This window comes from Dasypus novemcinctus, chromosome 8 (assembly GCF_030445035.2).
Source record: "Dasypus novemcinctus isolate mDasNov1 chromosome 8, mDasNov1.1.hap2, whole genome shotgun sequence".
Taxonomy (NCBI): Eukaryota; Metazoa; Chordata; class Mammalia; order Cingulata; family Dasypodidae; genus Dasypus; species Dasypus novemcinctus.
Window position 1 is genome coordinate 30,980,984 of NC_080680.1, and position 27,125 is coordinate 31,008,108.

General features: G+C 39.6%; 1 protein-coding gene and 1 long non-coding RNA gene across 2 annotated transcripts in view; one reads left to right on the top strand and one right to left on the bottom strand.

Moving 5' to 3' along the window:
* The window catches only part of LOC101411610 (guanine nucleotide-binding protein G(q) subunit alpha), a 308,556-nt gene that overhangs the window by 23,323 nt on the left and 258,108 nt on the right, over window positions 1-27,125 (top strand). The gene's annotated exons all lie outside the window — the stretch shown is intronic.
* Window positions 516-25,498, bottom strand: LOC105744613 (uncharacterized). Its single transcript, XR_001117610.4, has 3 exons — window positions 25,269-25,498; window positions 11,062-11,158; window positions 516-644 (listed from the first exon to the last, which is right to left on the bottom strand). It is a non-coding gene; the product is annotated as an uncharacterized lncRNA (long non-coding RNA).

Sequence of the window (27,125 nt, forward strand, 5' to 3'; positions counted from 1 at the left end):
AGGGCATGCTGTACTAAATCCAATTGTGGTTAACAAGACTTTCTATACCTTTCTGGAGATTTTAGCCTTGGAAACCAAACCAGATTGTTTATAATGTCCTGACTGCTTATGGTCACATTCCAAGATGTATGGAATCTTAGAAGGTAAGAACTGGATGAAATGTACTGATTTACCAAAATGTTGTTTTAGGAACTGCCCTCTTTGTAAATGTGCTTTTTGTGCTATTTCAGTGATCAAGATTCCTTTTGAGAAAAAATATAGTTGCATTGACATTTACTTTGAGCAAATGAAGCATAGTTCATATCTGTTGAAATTGAAATTAATAATGCATGGCTAGGAGGGCTTTCTTTCCAACCCTCTTTATATGTTCTTGCATATAAATTTTTAGAACCCATGGTAAATCAGATGGTGCAGAGGCTGTTTGATTTTTTCCCCCATCTTCCCTGTTTTCCAGTGGGTGGCTTGGTTGAACAAGAAAATGCAGTGAATAAATTTATCAGTGCCTAAAATGGTATTTATAAAATTATTTCTTTTATTAAAAATTAAGTATTTTGGTTTAAAGGTTTTCATTTTCATAAGTGTCTTCTGTTTGCAAAATGAGTCTTTTGCATTCCACTTCACTGCTTTCAAGTGTTCTTTCCCAGCTGAAAATGAAAGATAAGGGGCAAATATTAGTACTAATTCTTTTATTTCCATGGTTTTTCCTTACGATTGTTCCTTGCCAATTAGTCCCTGTGTGATAAATAGGTTAGGCGCAAACTTCAATTCTCTTGAAACCATAAAGTCTTAGTTTCTGTCCCAGTGCTTTTTAGGTACAAGTGTAATCTGGCCCCTGAATGTAGACTGGAATAGTCATTACTGCTCTGCAAGGAGACTGCATTGGCTAAGTGTTCTGACAAAGTTAAACAGTTCCAGGCTACAAAGAATGCTTGTCTTCTCATTTTCATGATGAATAACACACAATGCTAACCCTCACTAGAAAAAAATTGAAATGTATTCCTGAGAGGTCTAGAAATGCATCCAGGAGCCCCATGAGCTCTTTGACCCCATCAAACCAGGGTCATATCTCTGAGGTTAAGAAAACTGTGTATTGTGTTGCACAATTTTCTATTTGTGAGTTAGAAAGGAAGTCTCAAACCTGTTTGTCTTTGATGCAAATATGTGTGTATTTTTTTCAACTTAGATCTAACGTTAGCACTCATATATACACGTATCAACCTCCATCCTAATGTTGCAGTGAATTTACAGAAAGTAGATTTCTGGAAGCATGATAAACTGAAGGGGGAAAGCACCATGTACTTTTTTTTTTTTAAGATTTATTTATTTATTTATTTATTTATTTCTCTCCCCTTCTTCCCCCTGCCCCAGTTGTCTGTTCTCTGTGTCTGTTTGCTGCGTGTTCTTTGTCTGCTTCTGTTGTTGTCAGCGGCACAGGAATCTGTTTCTTTTTGTTGCGTCATCTTGCTGTGTCAGCTCTCCGTGTGTGCGGCACCATTCCTGGGCAGGCTGCACTTTCTTTCCCGCTGGGCGGCTCTCCTTACGGGGCGCACTCCTTGCGCGTGGGGCTCCCCCACGCGGGGGACACCCCTGTGTGGCAGGGTACTCCTTGTGCGCATCAGCACTGCGCATGGCCAGCTCCACACGGGTCAAGGAGGCCCGGGGTTTGAACCGTGGACCTCCCATGTGGTAGGTGGATGCCCTAACCACTGGGCCAAGTCCGCTTCCCTACACCATGTACTTTAAATGAAGGTTAGGAATGATTTAGTCCTGGAATTTAAAATTATTTATTTTTTGTCAGTACCAATTAGACATGTGCTGTGAACAGGGGGAAAAAGAAATAGTAGGGTTACTCCTCATTGCCTGGCAGAGTGTTTTCTCTAAGATATTTTGTGTTTAAAAGGTGTGGGTTTTTTGGTTGGTTCCCTATCAGTGGAAGGAGATAGTCTTACTGAGCTGGGTTCTTGTGGGGGGGAGAGGGGACAATGTATTTCTTTTCTATTAACATAATTGCAGCCAGATTCATAATGGATTTGTTTTCAATCTTACTACTCCCTGGAATTATTAGAACAAGTTTTATCAGAGTAGAAATGGCAAATATACCTATAACTTATATACCTATTTAACATACTCAACCTCTCCAAAATACCTATCTATGACAGTTTGCCTCAGCTAAGAAGTCAGGGCATTTAAATTAATAGCATGATTGGAACTCAGACTCCAACATTCTGTGACCCTGTACAGAAAGGAGTATACATAGCTGGCATGACTGCTGCCCTGAGAAAGGCATGCTTGCGTGGTTGGCCCTTTGCTGGCATCTGGGAATTTGGATTTAAGGAGGGTTCTCCACCATTCCCAGAACCAATTAGAGTGGCTCACTGTGCCTAAACTTGATACAAACAGTGTGGTTATGCTGAGTGCCTGCTTTCCTTCTGGGAGCCTGGAATTTTGGTAGGTGTTAGGTAGGCAGAGGGTATCTACTTGACTGACCCCCAATAAAAACCCTGAACATCTAGGCTCAGGCAAGCTTCTCTGGTAAACAGTATTTCATAGGTGTTGGCACAGCTTCTTGCTGGGGAATTATGTGCTTTCTGGGTGACTACTGGAGAGAAGAGGACTCTTGGAAGCTAGCTCCTGATTTTGCAGGTCTTTGCCCCATGCACCTTTATCTTTTGCTCATTTTGCTTTGTATCCTTTTACTGTATTAAGCCAAGCCATGAGTACGGCTATCTCCTGAGTCTTGTGAATTCCTGGAGAATCCTTGAACCTGGGGATGATCTTAAGGACCCCAACAGATCCCATCCACAATGCCTGAAGGTTTCAACCTTGTTGCTACTCTGGTTACTCTGGAATGTTCTGGAACAGGATGTTTGTATTGCAGCCTGACCTGGGTTGTTAGGAGAAGCTCATGGGATGATGTTTGTGAAAGGTCTTTGAAAACAGCAAACCACTACCCAAATGTACAGTGATGATATAATTTTTTTGCTACCTTTGTAAGACATTTTGGTCACTGCTGTGGGTTAGCCATTGATTAACACACGTAGAACACGTAGACGTTATTCGCCCTTCTGCTAGTATTAGGTTTCTTTCTGCAGAGTAGGCCAAGCAGTTCCCCGCCTCCCCAGTGGGCTGAGCTGACAAGAGGGACACATCAGTTGGGGGGACCAGTGTAAACACTAACTCCCCACCATCCACCTGGTTTTCAAATTGCTGTCAGATTACTTTTCTTGAACTCTACTGAGTACTGTTTTCTTCTCTTCAAACCATTAATTCCTGCCCATTATTTGCCAGATGTTTTCATTTGTCAATTCTTCTGACTCCACCCTTTCTTCCTAGCATTATTTTATTTTTATTTTTTTATTGCTTGCCTGCATGCATCTGATAGTCTGGCTAGCCTTTGTCACTAACCCTTCTTCCCCTTTCCATCATCAAATCTTAGTTGCTGACCCACTGCTCCCTCAACATGCCTTTGCCTCCCTCTCTACCCACTCTTCAAAGCCCATGGCAAGTGCTACCTCTTCCACAGCATCTACTCTGGTCTCTATTGTGTGAGTCTCTTGAACTCCCGTTACAGTTTATTTTTGTTTTATGTCTGCATTTATTAGGTATGTATAGGAAGCACTGGTAGGGGAGTGGAGAAGGGAGATAGCTAAGGGAAGGCAGCTAATAAAGGTGAATTATTCAGCCAGCTACCATGGTGGGTAACAGGTGCTCAGTCCTGGGGAGAAGCTCAGGGAAATGATGTAGAACAGAGAATCTCATACTAAATGTGCATGAGAGTCACCTGGGGATCTTGTGAAAAAGCTGTTGATGGGGATTCTGCTGGCACCAACCCACAGATCATATTTTTGATGTAGAGCATGTTATAAAGTTATCTCACGTGAGGGGTGAGGGGTGAGCCAGCCCAAGCTGGCCATTAGTTGGGGGCTTTTTTGGGGGTGTTGATTCTTGCCACCTTTGGCCTATCAGGTGGCCATCGCTAGCTTGGAGAAGAGCCCTCAGGCACAGTGGTGGTTGGAAGTCTGCTTTGGACACCTGGTAACTATGGTTATTTATGCACATCTCTTCCTCCATACCAAAGTATAAGACCCCTGAAGGTAGCACCTGCCATTCATCTTTTTCCCTCGCAGCATTTAGCACACATCATGCATTTGTATTTGCTGAATGAATGAATGAATTGCTACTGTCCTCCACCTTGTCAGGTACTGCAAATGCAGGTAACGATGCGGTCCAGGGACAAATGCCAGTTTGACATGCCTAATCTCAGTGTCTGAGAGAAAGATTCCACCAAAAAAAAAAAAGCGCCTCTCTTCTGGTTCTGTGCCTCTAAAGGCACTGTGGACTGGTCCTTGTAGGCCAAGGGTGAACAGGTACAAGAGAGGAGAGTGCCATAGAAGAAAGCAAAAATTACTCCTTCATGGACTTCTGAGTTCTGTTTAATTTTAAGATGAAAACAGAGAAAAGGGCTCAAGAGAAACTGTTTTGGTGAGAAAGTTTTAGAGCACCCAGTGCCACGTCCTCTAATTTTCCCTCTTGAAGGTACTTCTCTTTTCATTACTTGAGGGATTTTCTTTTGTTAAAGATGTTGATTCCTATTTGGGTGGATTTCCTACAGGAGAGACAAAAACTTGGTTTTCTCATCATGAAGTTTAAAACAAATCTTTGACCTGGTTGCTAAGTTTCCTCTAAATCATTAAAGCCCTTTTCATTTTGAATAAATTTCCCAAATTTCACTTTTCCTTTGACTTATAAAATCCAGCATTTTAAAAACTTTCTGTGATATGGAACTTTTCTTTGTTTTACATGGAACCACCACAAAGTATTTATTTAAGACCTGGATCTAGTTCTGTACTGCAGTTTATTGAAAGGCAAGGCAGGGAAATGTAAGACTTCTCTTGCGCCTCAAAGAATTACTGATCTAGGAAGAGAGATAAGGCCATCAAAATGGAAACAAACAAATAATTAAAATTGTTAAGGGCTGTCTGGTGCTAACTGGATGTCAGATTTTTCCTTTCAGTCCTAATTTCAAACATTCCCTCTTGTCATATTGTATAGGTCAAAAGGTATAGTCACTGTTAGAGCAATCCTCTGTGGCAGGAGTGTAGCTGGCATGACTAGGGAACATCACAAAGAATGAGCTGTCTTCTGGCTGATCCTTGAAAAAGGCTAGTTTAGAAAAGACTGCAGGGAGTTCAAGGACATCTCAGCCATTGTTGGATGATTTGGTATCTGAATGGAGCCTAGACTGGAAGATGCCACGGTTTGCTGGTAAAACCAACACCCAAATGAGGATTTTTAAATTCTCTTTCAGTCTGCCCTTTTCCTCTGTGTTCTTCTCTTTGAATCTGTAAATATTTTAAATATTCATTTCGCAATCCTGTTGAATTTGGCTCCTTTCTAGCATTTGACAGCTGGCATAGTCTCTTTCCATAGAGTCCCTCTTTGAGGTGGTTTTAGGGGAGTAAGTGATAAGGGGGTTGTTTCTCAATGAGACAGTACATTTGGGGAGGAAATGTGCCTTCCTCTGATTCATTTGCATTGCTTACTGAATAATATTATATGGAGCAATTGACTGCTAAAGTAGAAGAAATGCAAAGAAAAAAGTGCAGATCACTGAAAAATGTTACCAGGTTTTCCCACTGTAAGCCAATTATTGGGAAACGACTATCTCCTGGATAAATAGGCAGTCATTGTACTTGATGGTGCCCTTCCACGTTTGTGATTTCATTTGAAACACAGAAAATTGTGATGAAATAAGCACACATCTTGAGTGTCCTGGAGAGTGCTGTGACCTGGACGAGTAGCTCCTTTAAGTTTGACTCTTCGTCCTGCTATTTATTGGCCTTGTAAACACTTGCTTAAGTTGTCAAGGCCTGGGAGCCATGATTCCTTTATTTGTAAACCAAGGAAAATAATATCTTCCTTAATGGGTTGTTGTGAAGAATAAAGAGAGCTGAGGCCAAGCACTGGCAGGGCACTCAATAAATGCTTGTTTCCTTCTCCTCTGGTCTCAACTTCCAATTGCCAGAAGCTGGGGCCATTGGAAAACTTAGGTTTTCCAACTCAATTTAGAGCACCTTGGGGAAAAAAGTACAAAAAGATATGCCAATTCAGAATTACTTTTATTTTGTAGTTTGGCTGACTGAGGTTAGCTGTGATTGTAATATCTGACCTAATTACTACGTGCATTCTAATAATCCTCCATTTGGGAATATTTATTGGTGTGGTAGCAAACACTGGTGGGCACCGCCTTCTGTTTCTTACTAAATGCCAAAATCCTTGTTTTTTTTTTAGGGTGTCCTGTTGTTTTACAGAGATAGTTGTCCACATTAATGCCTTTATTTAAATTATTAATTTAGAGTATTTTGACAGAGTTATATGCTGGTCTGATATTCAGTGGTCACAACAAGGTTATGCAGCATTATTTTGTTATTTTGTTTTTTAATACTGCATGTATTAATATTTAGGTTGTTTGGTGCCTCTGTTCTGATTGGTTGGTGTGACTTTTAATTAATAGCTATATACTATTTCGGTTATTAAATGTTTTGAATCTCAGGATTTAACTTGCTCTTGAACATGATTGCTGCGTATGGTCTTAGGATGTGTCTTTAAAAAGAGAAAGGGCTATTTTAGTAAGTTCTACCAAGTTAAAAGATAATAGTAAGGATTTTCTGGTCTCCTGTTTATGACTCTATCCGAGCAAGGGTTTACAGTTACTTTCTAAAATAATCTTAAGTTAATGCTAATGGAACTATGTATTATCATTCCCACATTGGAAGGCTAATTATTGGTATGTAATCTTAGCAGAATTATTATGCTTGTTGGTGTAATCCATATCAGCCAAGGTGACACACTGTAATTATATATTCATTTTCTCTTACTCTTCCTTTCTGTGTGTATCATCAAACAAGCTTGCTTTATTTCAGTTGTGGTTATTTTAGTGGCAACCACTTTCACTTGAATTGACATAAAAACCATCCCTTATCTCTGGGCCACTTAGTCGTCATTGAGACATGAATGTGAAATAGCATCTGCTACAGAATCTTTTGTAATGATATGTATATAGACACCTTAAAACTCCTTTTGTTTCCATGTCTAAACTCTTGGATCATTAGCAGACATACCAGTAGACTGATGTGTTTCCCCAAATTCTACTTGGTATAAAATCATGGGCCTATTTTTGATCTACATTTGATTGTCCTAGAAACCATCCCTCAATTATCAATCTGAAAAAAACAAACAAACATGAATTGTTGATATCACTTCTTTCAATTGTAATTTAAGGTGATATATTAGATTTAATTAATTAATAGTTTATGTTCTCTAGTTTTTGTGCCTTTATTAGATGGTTTTCTATAACCACATTTCTCTGTTAATGTGTCCTTTGAATATTTTTGAAGCATATTAATTTATTATTTTCTTAAGTTATGATCTAAAACTGATGGGATTAACCTATCTCAGCTCAAAGAATTCTAGATATTCATTTAGAGCTTTAATAATATTTCCCCTCCAATGTTATTAGAAGTTGTTCTTTCATCACTTGTATTGAGTTCCAGTTTTCCATATCTGGTGATTTTCGGTAGGATAGTATATGGAATTTGATTTTAGAGTTGGTTTAGAGCTTCAGTCAGAACAAGTGATTTCTTTGTTACTTTTTCATCCATGAATTCTCTTCTCCTAGCACAGTGCTAGGCTCAGTGTAATAATATTTATTGGAATGAATAGTTACCCAAAGTCTTCTTGAATCTTTCATTTGTCCAGTCACCTGGCAAGAGAATGATGCCTTTATACCATTTTTGTCTTTGGAGCTCTAATTACTTAGTTCTTGTGCAGATTGGCATTATGTAATCTTTCCACCCTTGGAGAACATTTTCTGTGACAGGCAGAACTCTCTTCTGGGTGAATGAATTTCTCTATCTGCTGTTGAAGTACTGAGCTTGGGTTTAGAAAAATGCAGAAACATTTGTCCATCAAGGCTAAAGAGATTGTTTAGCAGAAGAGAGAGGAAGTATTTACATCTGTAAAATTTGCTTTCTATTTCAGATCCTTCTTAGCCATCCAGGCTGGCCATAACTTCCTGGTTAGAGTAAATTCTTTGTTACATAATTGGAGTTGAATCTTGTAAGCCAAAATTATTTTGCTTGCTGATTCTGTTTGCGTTTTAGGAGAGGAGATAATATTTCTATACATCTACAGGTAGTCTGTAGATCTGCCAGATGGATGGCCTTCCTGTTACAAATTCTTTTTCTTCAACTCTTATTGCAGTGATTCTTAAGAGTTTAAACATTACATTCTTCTCTGGTTTCATAGAGTACAAAATAATATTGGTAATTTTAGGCAGCAGTGGCTCTAGGAATCATTAATATTTTGGTTTTTTTTTTTGTGGTGTTGTACTTTTTTGTGCATGTATATTGATGCAGTAGAAAATAATTTCCAAGGAACTACATTCATCAGCGAAGTTGAGGGGGCATTTCCATAAAGGAAGTGGTATCTGTATTTTCTATAAAGTCAGATTCAAATCTCACTGCTTGCAAAGACAGTCCAGATGTAGAAAATAAAAGAGAACGTGGATAGTAGGGATATGGATTTTTAAACCTTTTTCTTGGATATTAACTGGAGCTTAGATTTACTAAGAATCAAGGGGTGGTGTTTAGTGTTAGGCAATGATTTTATCCAGCTTGTGCTCAGGGTATTTTACAGAAACCAAACACTCACTTGAAATGTGTTTTGAAAGTAGGGATGGTATAAGTTATTAAAACAGATGCTCTGGACAGAAACGACAGCATAAGAGATGCCATTGCCATCGTTGAGTTTCTCTTCATTTGGTGTCAGCTCCTGCTTGTGAACTGGGAGTGCTTTTTCACTCTCAGTGGGAACGCCTGTGGCAGCATTCAACAGGAAGCCGAGCTGCTTGACCCTGCCCTTCCTGCTCGGTAAATGGCCACTAGTTCTGACACAGACTTTGGAGAGCTTGGGGTTCTGGTCCTGGATCACAGCCTGTGTGTGTGTGTGTGTGTATGGGTGTTTGTGTGTGAGAGAGAGAGTGTGTTTAAGGGAGAGAGAAATTGATCAATTGATTCTGTCTGCTCTTCATGCCTTCAGTTAAGGAAATAGAGTTCTTCTCTCCAGTGCTAGTTCCTTTGTTGTACAAACCTATCATCTTTCTAAAGAGGTCACTAACCATATTTATTAGTGGTGTAATGATCATTTGCACGAGACTCTTCCAGACGTCTTTTGGGGTGAGATGTGGCAGTGCCTGGGGAACTGCTCTTGCTTGCAGGGCGCCGTGACTGATAGCTTGGCATGATGGCTGTGGGAGTCTGAGTCTCAGGTGAGGATGTCAGCCCCTTCTAGTCCTGAGTAGAGTCCCCTCCGCCTGGGCTGCGTTGATTGGTGTGGCAGAGCAGCCTCCTGGTTGAGGCCTTTGTACAGGGAATTAGGGTGGGGCAGTTCCTGACCTCAGGAAGGAGATCCTGTTGTAGCTGTATCACCTGATGAGGCGTGGACACCAGGCTCTGATGGGGAAAGAGCACAGCAAGCAGCTGGAAGGCAAGACTCAACCCAGAGACAGTATTCCGTGGCAACAGGAAGTGGGAGCCGGAGGTCACCAATCACCTAAAGCCCTCAAGACTGTCTGGAGGTATGGGAGAGTTGGGTGAATGTGTTAGTTGAATGTGGGAGGGCCTGAAGCCCTTTTAAGTTACATTGTGTAGAAAAGGGTGACCACATGATCCGGGGGCTTGGGAATACCCAAACAAGCTACCTCAGTGTTACTGCTACATGTTTTCATGAGGCAACCCACAAACGATGCTTTAGGATGAATGGTGCCCAGAGGCGTGGGCTCCACCATCACAGCCTGGATTCAAATCATCGTTCCAACATTTGTTATAAAAGGCGAACCACTTTATCGTTCTAAGTCTCAATTGCCTCATCTATAAAATGGGGTTAACCAACAGTAATTGTTGTAAAGGATGAATGAGAAATATATGTTAAATATTTTGCACAAGGCCTAGAAATACAAATATTCAACAAAGGTTAACCATTATTATACAATATTATTGATCTTTAATATGTGTCTTATAATTACTAATGTCTATATTGGGGAGCAACACTTAATAAGTGTGAAAAACACATTAGTTTAGTGAGATCAGAGCGAAGTATAGGTTGAGTGTGGGTTCTGTCTGTGAAATATAAGTGGTACAATATTAAGTTTTATGTGTGTAAGCAAAGACAAGACATCTTAAAAATCTTGATTTAATGACTCTAACCACTGTCTGTTCCTGGGTATGAAAGACTTAAAGGGACAGTATTTGTTACTATGTTTCCAGTGAAAATAAGTGCATTTTTGTTTCTACTCTACTCACATTCATTTGTAAGGTTAGCAGAAACAACCAAAAAAAACAAAACAAAAAATCCCCCTAAGCTACCACAAGTCCCTGTTAATTCAAGGATTCAAGGGCAGTAGGTAGGAGGTATAAGAAGTTGTCCTGGGGAACTGCACAGTAATTTAGATGCATATTGAGGAGCTCTTCTCTCTTGATTGTTGTCAAGTGTGCAGCCTACCAGACCTATGCTTTGTACTCCATCCCAAAGGGTACAACTTTTAATGAATTCCTTATCATGTGATAGTAGATAGATTGCTAGATGTGAAGAGAGTGACACCTCCTTTATAAAATAATTCTTTATCCTTTCTGCATACAAATATAAATTGTGACAAGGACTGGTCTCGTGGATTGCTTAGGTTTTTACTTCTAGGGAATTATATTTAGCAAACCATATCTTCTAAATAAAAACAAACTGTTGTCATTTTTAATGAAACCGAAGTCTCTAATGAATTTTAGAAATGAAAAAACCGTAGCAAGTTTGTCTTCATATGAGACTATTGTGACTATATCCTCATGCTCCCACTGCTCACCTTAATTTTATACATTGAAGATTTGATGATGCCTTTTCCCTATCTTTACCCCCACCCCCAATTGTACCATCACTTTTCATGCAAATACCCTTCTGTATTAAAAAAATTAAGAGATGAAATATAGCATAGTGGTTAAGAGCATGACTTACAGAGCCTTAGGACCAGAGTTTCAATCTTGGTCTGCCACTTACTGGCTGTAGCATCTTGGACAGGATGCCAGGCTTCTCTTTGTCTCCATTCCTTCATCTATAAAATGGGAATGTTAATAGTGTTAGTTTGCTGTGAGGATTAAATTATGAGTTCATATATGTAGAGTACTTAGAATTTGTCTGGCACATATTAAACACTGTAGCTGTTAAGTTTTATTTTAGAGCATTGCATTTAGGGTATAGCTGTTGTAACAAATAAATCCTAATAAAGTTTTACTTATAATATGGGAATGTCTTGGATTTTTTCAGGTGGAGTTTTATAAAAGTCCTTAAAGGAGGTGAGTTCATGATTTTGAAAACGGGGGAAAGCAGAAAGGTAACTCAGGCTAGCAGTCAAGAAGGGAAGCTTAGGGATTATTATGTTGAGCCCTGGGAGAAAGAAGACCTTTGAGAACAGACTGCTGATAGTGACCAAAGTGTGTCATAAATGGGTAGAGAAGTAGGAGTCAGTGGTGTTGGTGCTGGAAATCATCATGAAATGGATGAATCTGAGATGATAGGATCCCAGTAGGAAGGAGGGATGAAATGTTGTCCCTCACATTCTGAAAGACTAGCAACTGTTTTGTCTGCTTCTCATAGAGAGAGAGAAGACAGAATGATAGGGCCAATTAAGTCCTTAACAGTAACCTATTCCTGGTGTCAAGAAATACCCACAGATAGACCCCCTTTAAGACAAACTCAACACGCAATTTCATTAAGGAAAAACTATTGCTTGCTCCTTAAGGATTTCACCATAGATGTTTTTCATACCTCACTAGTTTAAAACATTTTATCAACTGATTTTAATTCTACAGAAATCATTTCAAGTAATATATTAAAGACGTGTTCTTTAACTAGATTAGACTTGAAATGTCATTTTTCCTTATTTTATGTTGAAAGATTTCAGTCAACTTACAAAAATAAATATCTTGTAATAAATTATAAGTCTCTCTGCACTTTTATATGTGTTTTTCCTAAGACCATTATATATGTAAATCAGCCATGGTGTTTTGCTTATACTGAAGGCAAAAACTAGAATATCTGATGTAATATACTTTTATTATAATATTAACTGTTAGTATTTTTCTCACAATTAATTTAAGAATTGAATATTAAAGTGGATTCCTGCCTTAGAGAGATGGCAAACTATAAATTTTGTGGTTTAGTTAGGGCCTTTTTAAAGCTAAATTAAATATGCTTGGAATTTAATGAGTTTCTCATCCACAACAAAGGCACCAGTTTATATATAAAGTTTCTGTTAAGATAGCTGAATGTTTAAGCAAACAATGTTGAAATATGTTTTGTAGAGGCTGAAAAATGTATTGAAGTTAGAATAGAAAAATGATAAAAATTTAATTTAAAAAATGATTCCATCTAAAATATGTACGTTCTTTCTTTTGTTACAAATAATCTGCTAGCTTTTGAAAAGTTTTAGAGACAGATTAAATTATTTACATATCTTTTGTGGAGGTTACTTGGATCAAGAATTTTCTGTATTTTTAAATGAATTTTTAAAAATACTTTCCGACCTTTGGGCAGACTCTTACCCTTCTGTCATTCAATAGTCCAAGAGTCTTAAAAAATAAATTTCAAGGTTTTGTAATCCTCCTTTCAGGTAAGAGTTATGCAAATAAGACAATACAACTTTTGGTGATTGAAGTCTTTCCAATCCGCAATAAACTTATATGAGACATAAATGCCAGAAACTCAATAAAAAACTTCATTTTCTTGTGGAATTTAAAGCAATTGACTAGCCGATTTTGAATGTTTCCTGTGTGGTTCTACTTTGCTGGGGGAAATGATAGAAAACATTTAGGAGAGAAGTAAAACAAGAGAAAAGGCAATTCTGAAAAGAGTAGAAAAAGTCATGAGTGGGGCAACAGAGAAAGATGGGATACTGTAGAGATGATCCTCCGAGTAATTCTGTCTCCTGGTGTTGGCTGGCAGACTGGTCCCAGTTAAGGGCTGTGGTATTTGTTGTTTGTTGTGACTACCCTTAGACCTTTTCTGGTGGTTGAGGCCATTTATTTCATCTCTAAAGATCCCAAGTAACTTTGGTATTTACTCCCTATTCTGTCTGCTATAAGAAACATCACTGAAAGAAAAAGCGTAAGCAGAAAGAAGTAGGTCAGTGTTTGGTGTACATCTCAAGAAGTGACCAATTTAGAGTCATACAAGCCAGCTGGCCTTCCAAAGTCCATTTAAAACTGTGCTCTTTGCTTTGAAGGGATCGCTGACTGAAAAGTGACATGTAAACTGTAAACAGCCAGTATTCTCAGATGAGTGTAAAAGCAGTTTTATCACCAAGATTTATTTCATCTTGTGCAGCTTCTATTGTGGGTACTTAAAAGCAGTTGCTGTAGTTGGAATGTATAAGTTGCCCTGAAATTCAAAATTCTTGAGACTCTATTAAATACGTTTTGAAGGAAAGGCATGTGGCATTGAGCTAAGTGACTTCAGCAGAGATTTTCTTACATGCAAATAAAGGAGGTCACACAGGGCAATGGAAGTGAATGTATCCTTAGGTCATGTGTGTCCATGTAAGCAGGCAAATAAGTAGTTTCTCTTTGTGTGCTGAAAGGGAGGAAACACTACTTATTGGCATACCATAACTATGTTTAATTTTTATGAATTCATTTTGTAGTAATGCCTGCCATCTTAGTGAAATGGTTAGATACTATTTTGCATTCTAACACCTTTTTATACTTTAACATATTGTCTCCAAGGACAGTGCATTTGATAACATTAGGTTTACAAATGCATGGGTGTATAGATGTATCCACATGTATGCACAGATATACACAGCCATGTACCCATACTAGCCCACAGGATTCTTGAGAAAGTAATATAGGGGAAGGTGTGAAAAGCTTTGGGAAAGGACACAGGAAAAGTCTCAGAAGGGAATGATTAAAAATTTTTTTTTTATAATTCCATGAGGCTTTTGATACTTTTAGATGAAAACACTGCTCAGAGATGGCAGTAAGTATTTCCAGTCTTCTAGTTATTAAAATACTGTGAACATATGTGGGCACAGAGTTTTTATTAACTTAATTAAATAATTGCCAAACCAGAGTATGTATATATATATTTTTTAAGGATTTATATTTTATTCTCTCCCTATCCTCCATCCCCTCCCCCGTTGTCTGCTCTTTCTGTCCATTCGCTGTGTGTTCTTCTGTGACTGCTTCTATCCTTATCAGTGGCACCGGGGGAATCTGTGTTTCTCTTTGTTGTGTCATTTTGTTGCATCAACTCTCTGTGTGTGTGGCACCCTTCCTGGGCAGGCTGCACTTTCTTTCGCGTGCTGGGCGGCTCTCCTTACGGGGCCCACTCATTGCGCGTGGGGCTCCCCAATGCGGGAGACACCCCTGCGTGGCACGGCACTCCTTGTGCGCGGCAGTACTGCGCACGGGCCAGCTCACCGCACGGGTCAGGAGGCCCTGGGTTTGAACCCTGGACCTCACTTGAGCCACATCCATTTCCTGTAATCATCTATTAAAACAATGTTTTAGTAGGTTGCTGGTAGCAAAAACACCCAATTCTAATTGACCAGCAAGACTGTTTCTTTCACAAAGAGCCGTCCAGGAGGTAAGGAAGGCTCTGGATGCCACAGCTCAGGGCGCTGACTCCAGCTCCTCTGGAGTCTTTTGCTTTAGGCCCTTAGCAATTGGGGCTGCAGGGCTTCCAACTCCACACCCAGGTGTGGCAAAATTAGCAGGGAAAGGTCTCTTTTTGCAGGTTTCCTTCTTAGGAGCAAGGAAAACTTCCCCACCACCAAGGTTAGTAGTATTCAGTCCTTCCTTTAGTCTTACAGTGGGCCTGTTCAGCCCTTGCAAGGACTGTGGTAATGGTCTTGAACAGTCAGGATTCATGCCCAGACTGAGAATATGAAAGGGGAGGGATGAGTGCTCCAACAGAATTAGGGTTTTCCAGCTTAGGTATAGGGGTGTGGGTGTTAGGTAGGCAACCAAACAGAAGGTGATGGAAAATAATAGATGTGTATACTTTAAAATTGTTAAATGTGTCTACCAAAATGAAACCTTTGGTTTTCTAGGTTACTTTTTAAAAAAAGACCTGGTTTATATTTGTAATGAGAAGATACATTTTGCTGAAAAATAAGAATTTATAAAATTTTCCAAAATAGAGCATGTCTCCAGGAATTCTTATGAAGCATCTGGCATAGGGTCAGAATTGAACATCATATTATCTTCATCACCAAGAATAATGGAGTTCTAAGTCTGTAGTGACACTGATCTTTGATCTTCTTAGAGTAACTATGCCATTTTTGATAAATCTCATGAAGTAACATCCTAGCAAAGTATGACTATTTGGACTTGAACCAGCTTTTGAAAAAATCCCTAGCGTTGTATTTTGAAGAGGGTATTTCCTGTAGATGGTCTGGCAGTTGAGATTAGAAAATGAGGAAGGGTGCTGCTAGTTCTTCATATACCTTTTTACAGCATGTGGAATTTTGACAAAGCTTGGGGTCTACAGTCACCATCACTAACATAATAATGATAACATCCATCATTTATTCATAACTTGTATCTCTGCCGGGACTGAGTTCAATAGGCAGGATATAAATTTTTAATTTTTTAATTTTTTTTTAAAGGAGAAAACATAAATTGTCCCATGCTTCCCAACCTAAAGGTGGAGAAGATGGAACTTGAAACCAGGGCTGCTTGACCCTGAAGCCCGTGTTTCCAATATATCATAATTTTTCAAAAGGAAGGAGATGAGAAACTAACAGTTCTACTGAGAGAAAGAGAGTGAATCAAATCCTGTTATAGTGGAGGATTAATCAATATGCTCCAAAATAGCTTTAAGTTGTAGAATAGAGCATAAGCTATATAATTTCCAGTGTAGCACATATTAGAGGAAGTCCTCTTGCCCTGCCCCCATGCAGTGTAGTTCTCCTATAGCAACCACAGCAATCTGGTTAAAGTCTAAGGAAGCTGTATCCATCCTCTGCTGAAGACCCGAGGGCTTCCTATTTCACTCTTGAGTGTAAGCAAAAATCATCGAGGGCCCTCTTGGGTCTGTGTCTTTGTCTCCCTCCATGCCTCTGACATCATCCTCTTCCCTTCTCTTCATTGACTCTACTTCCCACTCCAACCTCTCTTCTGTTCCTCAAACCACCAGCCTTTCTCTGTCTCAGGAACTTTGTACTTGAGATGCGTCTGTCCTGTACCGCCCTTTCCTTGCTTTCCTTCCAGAACGCCTTTCCTTACGTAGTCTCCATGAGGAATGAGGATTTCTTTTTTTCCTTGGAGTTATCAGTATTTTACATCGTGCAGATATACTTATGCATATTGCTTATGTGGTCTCTCTCTACTAGAAGCCCCATGGGAGGGCTTTGTCTGTTCTGTGTATCTCCGGATTCCAAGCACCTAGAGCAGGATCTGACAAAACATAGAAGCTTTAGTAAATGTTTGTTGACTGGATGAATGAGTGAATGACTCATACATAGATTAGAGCTCTGGCTGTGATCAAGCAGGTGGACTGCTGAGAGATATTCACAAGGACATTTGTTAATTAATTACGAAACCTCTTCTAGCTGTTTGTATCAGGTTAGTGGTCCTGTCCTTTTCTGTCACCAGAAAAGCGAATCACAGTATCTGCTTTTATTCAGACTATTTTATTCTGATTTTCCTCTAAACATGGGAACTGGATATAGTTCTTAAATGTAAGAAAGTTTTTGCAGCCTAACTGACTTAAGCATTTCAGAGGTCCTTAAGGTAGTCACCCAGAAGATAGCATGTGCCTATGACGGCAGACCCAGAGAGACACAAAATAATATGGACAGTTATTGCGTGGTGCTGCTTGCTGATGTTAAACCCAGATGCTGGGAAGGTAGAACTTCATGTGAAATTAGTAGTGTTCTTTGACATTATGGAATCGAACACATTTAACCCATTTTGCTTTACCCAAACAACATGATGATGACAGGGGAAAAATAGAAAACAAAGTCAGGCTTATCAACATGTATACCAAGGAAGGAGAAAAAAATGGTGCTCAAATTTTCACACGAGACTGTAGGTGCATATGGTGGAGCTGGTAACTGGCTTCACGGAGCTTAAGTCTTTTGCACCATTGATCTTGAATACTTCCATCATTTGAGAAATCTTTAAGATCCCTCCTCTCGTGGAGCTTATAAACTAAGAGAAATAGGTAACCAGCATACACATAAATAAATAATTAAAAATCACAATCAGAACCCAGAAGAAAAAGAAAAAAAATAGGTAGGGTGGGAGGGGTCAGAGTAGACCTCTGGGAGAAAGCTTTGACCTTTGATTAGGTGAGAGGGACCTTGCTTTCACAGAGGTTATTGTGCAGTTTTATTAGCAACAGTCACAGTTAGCCTCGCATGCCAAATCCAAATCTTTGTGTCAGGGTGCACAATATTGGCAAGTTCAGTAAGATTCAAAGGTTACTTTGAGAAAGAATGACTGTTTATGTTAGGCTAATAGTGTTGCTTAGAGCAACAGGATTCTGTTGGATGGCGGTGGACGGGGAGTGGGGAGTCTGTGCAAACAGCGCCTATGACCAGTATATCTCGGTAGCATTGGTAGCAGCTATGTGACAAGGTAAAAGGTGGTGGCAGCTCTAATCTACATGGCTTAAGAATAAGCAAATATTGATGTGGGACTTTAAACTGTAACAGTACTAGGAAATGCTAGGAAATACTAGCACTAGTATGCTTTTTGGGTAAATTTGACCTTCTGACTGTGCTTCCAACGAACATCAAACTGACCAGCCAAAAAAAAAAAAGAAAGAAAAGAAAGAAAAATCTTTCTGAGCATGTCATGTCAAAAAGATCAAAGTCCATTTAAATTTGGGTTGAATGGCGGCTGGTTTTTAAAAGCATACCTGCACTAATCTAGCAACACCCAGTTGATTATGCTGTGAAGGTTACACCTTGTTCTCTGTTAACAGTATTTAATGTTTTAAATAGTATACAACTATCCTTTACTCTGTGGAATACAATTATCTGCAAAAACAAAAAACTGCTCACAATTGGCTTTTGCAGTTTCTTTCATTATATAATGTGATATGGGTTTCCATAGGAGGAAGAACAAAAAACAAAACTCCACAGGCTCTTTCAAAAATCATTTAAGAGAAACTTGTATGTCCATGTCATTGCATTGTCATTTCTCTGCCATGGCATTGTGGACCTGAAACAGTCTATTTTAATTTTGTAATGCTCTGTCTTTTCCCCTTAGCTCTTGAACAACTGAATATATGTTTGAGGATTGCTCATTTAGTGACTTGGGAACTTGGTCCCTGTTGGGGATTGAGGCATGTCCCCCACAAAAGGCATGTTCATCTCCTGGTCTGGGGTGTGAACCGTGTGGTAAATAGGACCTTCGAAGATGTTGTTAGTTAAGGTGTGCTCCAGCTGAATGAGGGTGCGCGATAGGCCAGCATGGTCGAAGTTCTTATTATAAGCAAAGGAAATTGGGCATGGAAGAGAGAAGCCATAAGGGGAAAGAAAGAAGATGGAAGTCAATGGAACCTGGAAGAGAAGAGAGAAGAAATTGCCATGTGCATTGCCATGTGGTGGAAAAGCCAAGGAACCCCAAAGATTGCTGGGCAGCCAGAAGATACCAACCCCAGGAAGCACCAAGTCTTCTAGTCTCTGAAACCATGAGCCTATAAATTCCTGCCATCCTGTTGTATGGTATTTGTTTTAGAAGCCAGGAAACAAAAACAGTCTCTTTGTCAATTTCAGTAGTAAGACAGGGAGTTTCTTCCCCTGACCCTGCTCAGTGCCCTGTAAAGCAGTTTCTCAGTGCTTAATGAGCCCCTGCATCAGAGCACCTGCCTCAGGGTCCCTTGAGATAACTTTTGTTAAAACTGTGGACTCCAGGGCTCCAGCCCAGGGCTTCTGAATAAGGAACTCTAGGATCCAAATAGGGATTAGCAGCGCAGCTTGGCTCTCACGGGTCCCTGGCACTGTGTAGGTGTCATCCCACACATTTGAACGTTACTGTGGTAATTCTGTGGTGGCAGAGAGCATCAGAGGCTTAAACAAGTCCACTGCAGGGCTAGAGCTTATATTTATATGTATTGCCTAAAAGCTACTTACTGCTCGATTTCCTCAAATTTTGACCTAATCTCTTTTTAGAATAGAACTAGTAATTTACCTGTCTCTTCTCTATGGGTCAAGTTACTGTGATGCCATGTGAAGAGAGGTTTTCTTTTCCCAAGGTGTTTGAAAAAGATATTTTAAAACTAAGGGCTAACATGTAAAATATTTCTAAAGAAAATTAAAGTAAAATGAATTTATCCTTTCAAGAATCCTGTATTTTCCAACTACTTTCATTATTTCATCAATTCTTTGAGGTGTTTACAACAATAAACACCGTTACATAGGAAGTTCATCCGAGTGAGAGTCGTCAGCTTCCTGCCTATGCCCCACCTGGCTAACAGCTTGGTAGAGCTGAATTTTTTCCTTCAAAATTCTGTTTGCAAACAGCAAAGATGCACGATGCAACACAGGGAGATAGTCTTTGGATAAGTGGATCAAAGCCTGGCACTTTTATTTCTGTAGCCCCCAAAGCTAAGCACAGTGGCTGACATGTGGCAGGATCTCAATACATGTAGCTCTTGGCTGAGCCCTAACATGGTTCGGGGAGGATCTATGCCAGTAGGAGAGTAGAATAGAGTGAATGTTCATTTGTGCTACTAAATTTGCCTGCTGGATGCCAGAGCCAAGGCCAGATGTGCCAGTGATGACAATTTAAAGTGTACAGGTTGCCAGTACACTTGCTGTGTTTCCATATAGTCCAAGGACATGAGCACAGAACAGCTGCTCATAACTTACCCATACCCAGAGCCGCAAGCATTAGGGCTTTGAGAGAAAGAAGCAAAGGGCACAGTCACCCTCTTTGAGGAGTAAGGCCAGTGGCTCTTTGGAGAGGCCTGAGGGGAGTCTCCTAACCGATGTATGGATGTATGGCTTGGCCGGAGATGGCACTGAATCCTGACAACCGAAAAGTTGTGAAGATTCCCAAGGCAACCCATCGAGGAATTTTGGAGGTACTGAACAGCCAGATCTACATGATGCCTTTAGAAGATTTTTTGCCAGGGCTACTATTAGGTCAGCCTTCTTCATTTCTGCCCTGCTTCTTTATAAAATAAGAGCCTTTAAACATTGGTGCAGTTGGTTTCTGTGAAAGTCTGATGTTATGGATGATCAGCATTCCATAAATAAATCCTATGTAAATGTTATTAGCATCCATGAGTTCATGCTTTATGTAGAACCAGCTGCTAAGTTAAAAACAAAGTGCCCATTTCTGTGTAAAGAGTGTTTGCACCGTTTCTTCTGTCTTTCTGCATCAGTACAGAGAGTGCTGGGTAGTGTAAGTATTTGAAGAATTCATGCATTAGTATGTAAGAGGCATCAACTAGAGACTGATTCATGTATTTTTCTCTATGAGGTTTATTCTAAAACACATTGATCCTGCAAATGCTTGTATTGGTTTTGGCATCTCTTATTTTCTTCTACACGGGATAAAAAATTGAATACAGGTAGAGGATTCATCTAATGAGATTGCAGCTTTTACTACGCCGCCATGAATATTTGATAATATTTTTGTTACCTTGAAACATGAAGGTGCTGTAAAATACCCCAAAGAAGCTTCCAAAAAGTTTAACATTACTTCTCAGAAAAGGCTAAGTAATGTTTGTATTATAATTCTAAGATATGATTCTAATTCTATAGTTCTACACCATCATCCAACAATTTTATATATCTCTGTCTTACATTCTGCATACTCCATGAGAAGGCATATTCTCCATGTGGAAAAATTGCTGTGGGGTTTCAAATGCTTATAAAGCTGTTACATAATTGATTGGTTTCTAATCTGCCCACTTAGATAAGAGGATTCACTTTATTTTTTTTAAAACAGTTTGTCAGCAATGGAATCTGAGCCCACGCCTCCCTATGAAACCAGAATCATTTCCTTTTTATAAAACTCCTGATAATGGCGGTACTGCTTTGCTAAAAGTGTTCTGTAGAGAAGACTTTGCATGAGCACCTAGACAGACAAAATGCATGTGTATGAAATTCCTACCAGTAATGGTAGCCACACTGCAGCGCGTGTGTAATCTTTCAGTCATTGATACTGGGTTGCTATTCATCTTCCTGGGATGGTTTAGATGTGGTCCAGCCTCCAGGCAGGAACTGGATCAAATAACAAGAGCCTTTCCTATCTCACTGGGCTATACGCAGAGGATACAGCTCTCTGCAAAGATATCAAATCAGTTAATTGTTAAATTCATAACTCCATTATTTGTAATAACTCTCATGGATGGTTAGGTAGTTAACTGGCTGGATGGAATTGAGGTGGAATTATAATTAAGGTAAAATTGAGCAGCAGGGTAAAACTCCAGCAGCTTTCTAGTTTCTATACTTTGGGAAAAAGAGTCCCAGAGCTATGATGAACACCTGGCTAAGGTCTTGAGAAGTCCTGGTAAGACTAGGAATACAAAATAAATAACCGTGAGCTATGGAAGAAATGAGATTTCAGGTAAGATTGGTAAAGGGGATGAATATTTTAAAAGCACTTTTAGTCCACTGAGCTTTCAGTCAGATGTAAAGCAGAAAATACAACCAGATAGTGGATGACCAGAATTTACTTGATTCCTAGTAAATACTATTTTCATACCTCTGCACTTATTCCCACCTCACTCTGACTTGCCCTGCAGGGCTGGTTGTAGCCACCCCCACCTGCTGCCTCAGAATCCCGTAGCCGGGCGTCCCTGCAGGAAAGCACTGTCTTTGAATTACCCTCTAGAGCGCATAGCCTCCTACAATGGAAATGTGCAGAGGGTATTTTATAAGTTGGGATGATTTTCCTAAGAAGCTGAAAGTATCACATTCATGGACAAGAAAGACTGATAGCTCTTTCTTACTCTCTTCCATTCTTTTGGTGAATAAAAGATCATTTTAAATACCCACCAATTTTCTCCTGTCTTGACTGGTTTCTTTAAAGGCAATACTATGACATGTCAGAATATTGGCAGTGAGTACTGATACAAAGCAGGCTTCGTATTAGCCTTATGGAGATACAGTAGACAGCCAGTTAAATAATGAAAGAAAAAGCTTCCTCCTAACAATATAGACTAATAGAATTAAGTAAATATGGAAAATTCCATGTGTTAAAATGGTGGTCTAGTGCCTAACACCTCACCACTGACTTTCAAATAGAAGCTATTTTTGTAAGCATGTAGGAGTCTAGTAATATCAGTTTAGCTAGAAATCATTTTAAGTCACTGATGTAGAGCATGGATTAAACAAGTGAAAGCAAATTAAAGAGAGAATGTTTGGATTGCAAAGAGTAAAATCCATGTAACTGTGAGAGGTTTTGGGGAGGAAGTTTAGTGACACGTTTCTATGTATGATTCTCACATATGTACGAAGTGTAGGAGTGTTCCTCTTCCCAGAATTCTAGAATTCATGATTTTGTAATCTAGTTTATAGAGTGATTCACACAAAGACTTTCTTTTTTCTTTCTCCTTTTTAAACCATAAATTTGGATAAATTACGGATCAGAGAGTTTTTAGTAAAGTGGTGTCTTTTGAAATTACTTCTTAGTTTTTCCATGATAAATTAAACTTTTTTTTTTTTTTTTTTTTTTTTAAGAAATTGGGGGCTTGAGATTGAACCTGGGACCTTGTATGTGGGAAGCCAACACTCAACCAGTGAGACACATTGGCTGCCCTAAGTTGTTTTTTTTGCTTGTTTGTTGTTTTTGATTTTTTGAGAGGCATCGGGGACTGAACCCAGGACGTCCCATGTGGGAGGCGGGTGCTCAACTGCTTGAGCCTTATCTGCTTTCCAAATTAAACATTTCAATAAGTTCAGAAGTTTAATCAAAGTTAAGTGTTTTTTTTTTTTACTTCCAAAGACTCTAATTACAGATGAATTTTGTAGTAACATTACCCTTGACCAGGTTTTGTCTAGCAGTAAATGTCTTTATTTTATATATTTCCTTTAGTTTCATGACCAGATTCTTAATAATATTTGTCCTCTTCCCTGCTTTCCCCATCCTTCCGTGCCCTCCTCCCTTCCTAGGACCTGAATAAATACAGCTCGATACTGGGTCTTCAGTTATTATAGCTACTTTGACAGTCACTTGATCCTGGACACCTAAGAGTTAACTGTTTATTGAGCACCGATTGTAAGTTACAGGGACTATCCAGGATGCTCTGTACATGTTATTTTATTTAGTCTTCAAAGAACCCCTACAAAGGCGGTATTGTTACCTCTTTTTTTATAGATGAGGAAACAGAAGTTCAGAGAATTTAAGTAACTCTCCCAGGGTTACGCCAAAAGGAAAATAGTTTAGCTAGGATTTAAACTCAGCCTTGTGTTACTTCAAAACCATTGCTCATTTTACTGTGCATCACACTTCTTCTTCTATAACTTCTCCTGTTTGAGAAAGTTTATCTCCCATGAAAAAGAAATTTTCTCTCTGGTGGGTGTTGTGGCCTGTTTTCTGTTTCGTAACATTACCAAATACATAATTTAATACTGTGTGTGAAAATCAGGTAGTCAAGAAGGTAAATCATGTAGCAAACCTGCATATAGGAAAAAGAAACAAGAAACAATAGCCATGCTACGTGAGCCAACTCTCACTTGGTATCACCTTCCCCCTTGGGTACAGGCCTTGGAGCTTTTGCGTCTCAAGGGTTCTTTTTATTGGCTTAATTGTTTAGCTCAATTACTGTTCCCTTGTGCTCTCCCATTGTATTGGGCGTGTCTGTATTGGAAAGGGATGAACACTGGATAGTAGGGAGCATGTAAATACAGTTTAATTTTAATTTTTTTTTTTTTGCGATACTGGGGCCGGGAATTGAGCCTGGGACCTCGTATGTATGAAGCCAGTGCTCAGCCCCTGAGCCACATCAGCTCCCTAAGTTATTTTTTTTTTTGCTTATTGGTTGCTTGTTTTGTTCTTAAGGAGGCATTGGGGACATAAGCCAGGGCCTCCCATGTGGGAAGCAGGCATCCAACTGTTTAAGTCATATCCGCTCACCTAAATATAGTGTTTGTTTTTAAAAAAATAGTTTGAATAAAATAAGCACAGAGACACAAACATTGCCTAGTGGGTTGGTAATCCAATAGTCTTTTCAAATGTTTAAAAAATGTGAAAATAAAGCAAATTAAAGTTGGTATAATTTTGAGCATTTAATGGAGTTTAAGAAGAAGGAACCTGTTTGACCCTGAGACTTAGCCAGGAGTACGTGTCCTTCTCCACAGGTTGAACAAATGCTATTGGTTCTGCAGGAAGTAATATTTACATAATCATAATATTGTAAATGAGCTAAATAGTTTATTGTTTAATCTCCATACAAGACAAGGAAAGATGTAATTATAACTGCAGAAGGGAAAAATGACCCAAGGTGTTAAAACCTGACCCTGAAGGGAGTGGAGAGCTGGTAGAAGTCACTGGTTCAGTGGCAGGAGGAAGAGAGGGCCAGGGTTTTGTCGGATGCTAATTCCATTCTCTTACATGATGGGACGACAAGAAATACTTTGTAATATGATGAAATAAGAAACAGAGCAAACCAATTAGAGAACTAAAAATAGCATAACCAAAAAACTCAGGAAGAATTAAAGGTGAAGGAAGTGTGAATGAGTTAGATATGGGGGCGGCAGTAAGTCAGTAGACGCTGCCTGAAATTGATAACTCAAGAGGAGATATAAGCCTATTAAGCTGATAACCACAGAAGGACAGTAAAAGTAGTTAACAATGAATGAGAATGAAAATGAGGCATATGGGCCCAGGGACATTTCTTTTCCATTTAATACCATCTGGTTACGTTTGGAGAAAAAAAAAAAATTTTTTTTAACCATACATGCATTACTTTTTAAATGATTTCAGAAAAAAAAAAGAATTTTGACAGTTGTCCAGTGTCATTAATTAAGTTTCCACAGTGCTACTATTACTAGGGTACCAGGGACTGCTCTTGCCACTGGTGAAGGGCTCTAGTTCCCAAAGGATCAGGGCAGTGGCAAGGTTTGGGGTAGAGTTACAAAGGATTCACGCCCCTAGTCCCATCCAGGTGTTCAACTGGTTTCCTTGTTTCATCCTGATAAAAAAAGGTGGCAAAAGTCTTCAGATAATGTAAAGATAAAGAAACAAAACAAAACATACCTTTCTTCAAAACATAAGAAGTGAAAGGACTGCTACCAGAAACCTGCAGGAACCATTAGGGCTTCTGCTGCCTTGGGATCTTGCTTCCTCTTCAGGATGCTGTAGCCATTCTGGGGAATAGATGCCTGCCTTGCCTTTGTTTTCTCTGGTCTGAGTCGTGGCTGAGCTTCAGGGCACTGACTTCCTTCCAGGAACTTCCTGAAAGGGGAAATTTTGACTTTCCTTCAGGAACGCTCTAAATGCCTGTGGGTTGAACAATGGCCACGGTGGTTGTTTTTTCAAGAAAGGGCTGGGTTTTGTTTTGACCTTGTGAGGGGTGAATTGTTGTGTTCATGGCGCCTCCAGGTGGGCGGTTAGGGGAGAGAGTCTTTGGGTTGCCTGTTAGGGAATGGTCAGCTGAGTAAGGGGTGGCACTTACTAAAACACTAAAAGCATTCTGGTTCAGTATGGGTAAACATTTGGTGTGTCAGAAGGAGGACGGAGTCAGAAATGAATGGTTTAGAACCGTGCAATTCAGGGGGTTGGGGTGGGGTTTGAGCCTTTGGAAAATGTTGAATTGATTGCTGTTTTTGCTTCTAGCTTTAGTTTCCCAGGGTCATGCTCTGAGCAGCAGAGCAGTGATGGGGCTAGGGTGGGAAATGGAGTTTGAAGAAGGGTGGGGGGAACTAACAAGGGAGTTGTCAACAGCTGGAGGAAGCACCATGGTTTAGTAGACTTTTTAAATAGTAGGTGCTGTCATCCAGGGTGTCTCTTTTCTTGTCTCTTTCCAGCCTAATTTTGACTCTTCCCCCCAATTTCTAAATAATCCCATCTTTTGAGATAAAGGAGGTAAAAGTGACACTCCGAGGTTCTCGTAGTTGCTGGAAAATCCTGCCTAGTGTTCATCGCTGCAGTTTTCTCTCAGAAATGGTTTTGCTGTTGATTTTGTCTAGGGCTTGCAAAGTCAGACGTTTCCAGGATTCAGGCGGGTGGCTTTAAATGAATGACAGTGTCTGGGTGGAGACTCTGGCAAATTCTTGCTGCTCATTGAAGCTGCTGGTCAGCTTCAAATGTTGCCATGTATGGAGAGCAGGCTTAGGGTTGCCAGAGCTTCCAGTTTTTCAAGAAAAACAAGAAGTCTGAATATTTATGTAAAATCCCTTGGGTTTTAAATGTTGCCAACTAATTAAAAAATTTGAAAACAACTGCCCAGACTTTAAAAACAAGTCTGTTGGTTGGATAAAGTCCCTGGGCCACCAGTTTTTGCCTCTGGTTAGCACTCTTAACTCCTGTCTCCCGGTTGTTCTTTTGCTTTATTGTTGAAATGAGCTGAAAATCTCCAAGACACTTTATTTAACTTCTGTCTTGTCCCCAAAGCATTAAGGATGCTATCATTTTAATAAAACATAATATTAATCAAAGTAGGCAAAAAAAGAAGAGTCAAAACAATTGTAATAAATAGAACTGGAATGAAATGAAATGTATACATACATATATGAACATTTCAGTGGACTGCAAATGGGGCGTTGAACTATCTAGCAAATCCCATAACATGTAAATCTTATCACTTGTACAGTTTGTAGTCCTTAAAAACAAACCACAGGGAAATGGATATGACTCAACCAACTGGGCTCCCGTCTACCATATAAGAGGTCTAGGGTTCAATGCCTGGGGCCTCCTGGTGAACGTAAGCTGGCCCGTGCACCAAGCTGAACAGTGTGGAACGGTGGCCCTCGCAGGAATGCCACCCTGCACAAGAGTGCTGCCCTGTGTGGGAATGCTGCCCAGTATGGGAAAGGCGCCCCGTGCAGGAGTGCCCGCTGATGTGGAGAGCTGGTGCAGCAAGATGACGCAACAAGACACACAGAGGAGAGAAAA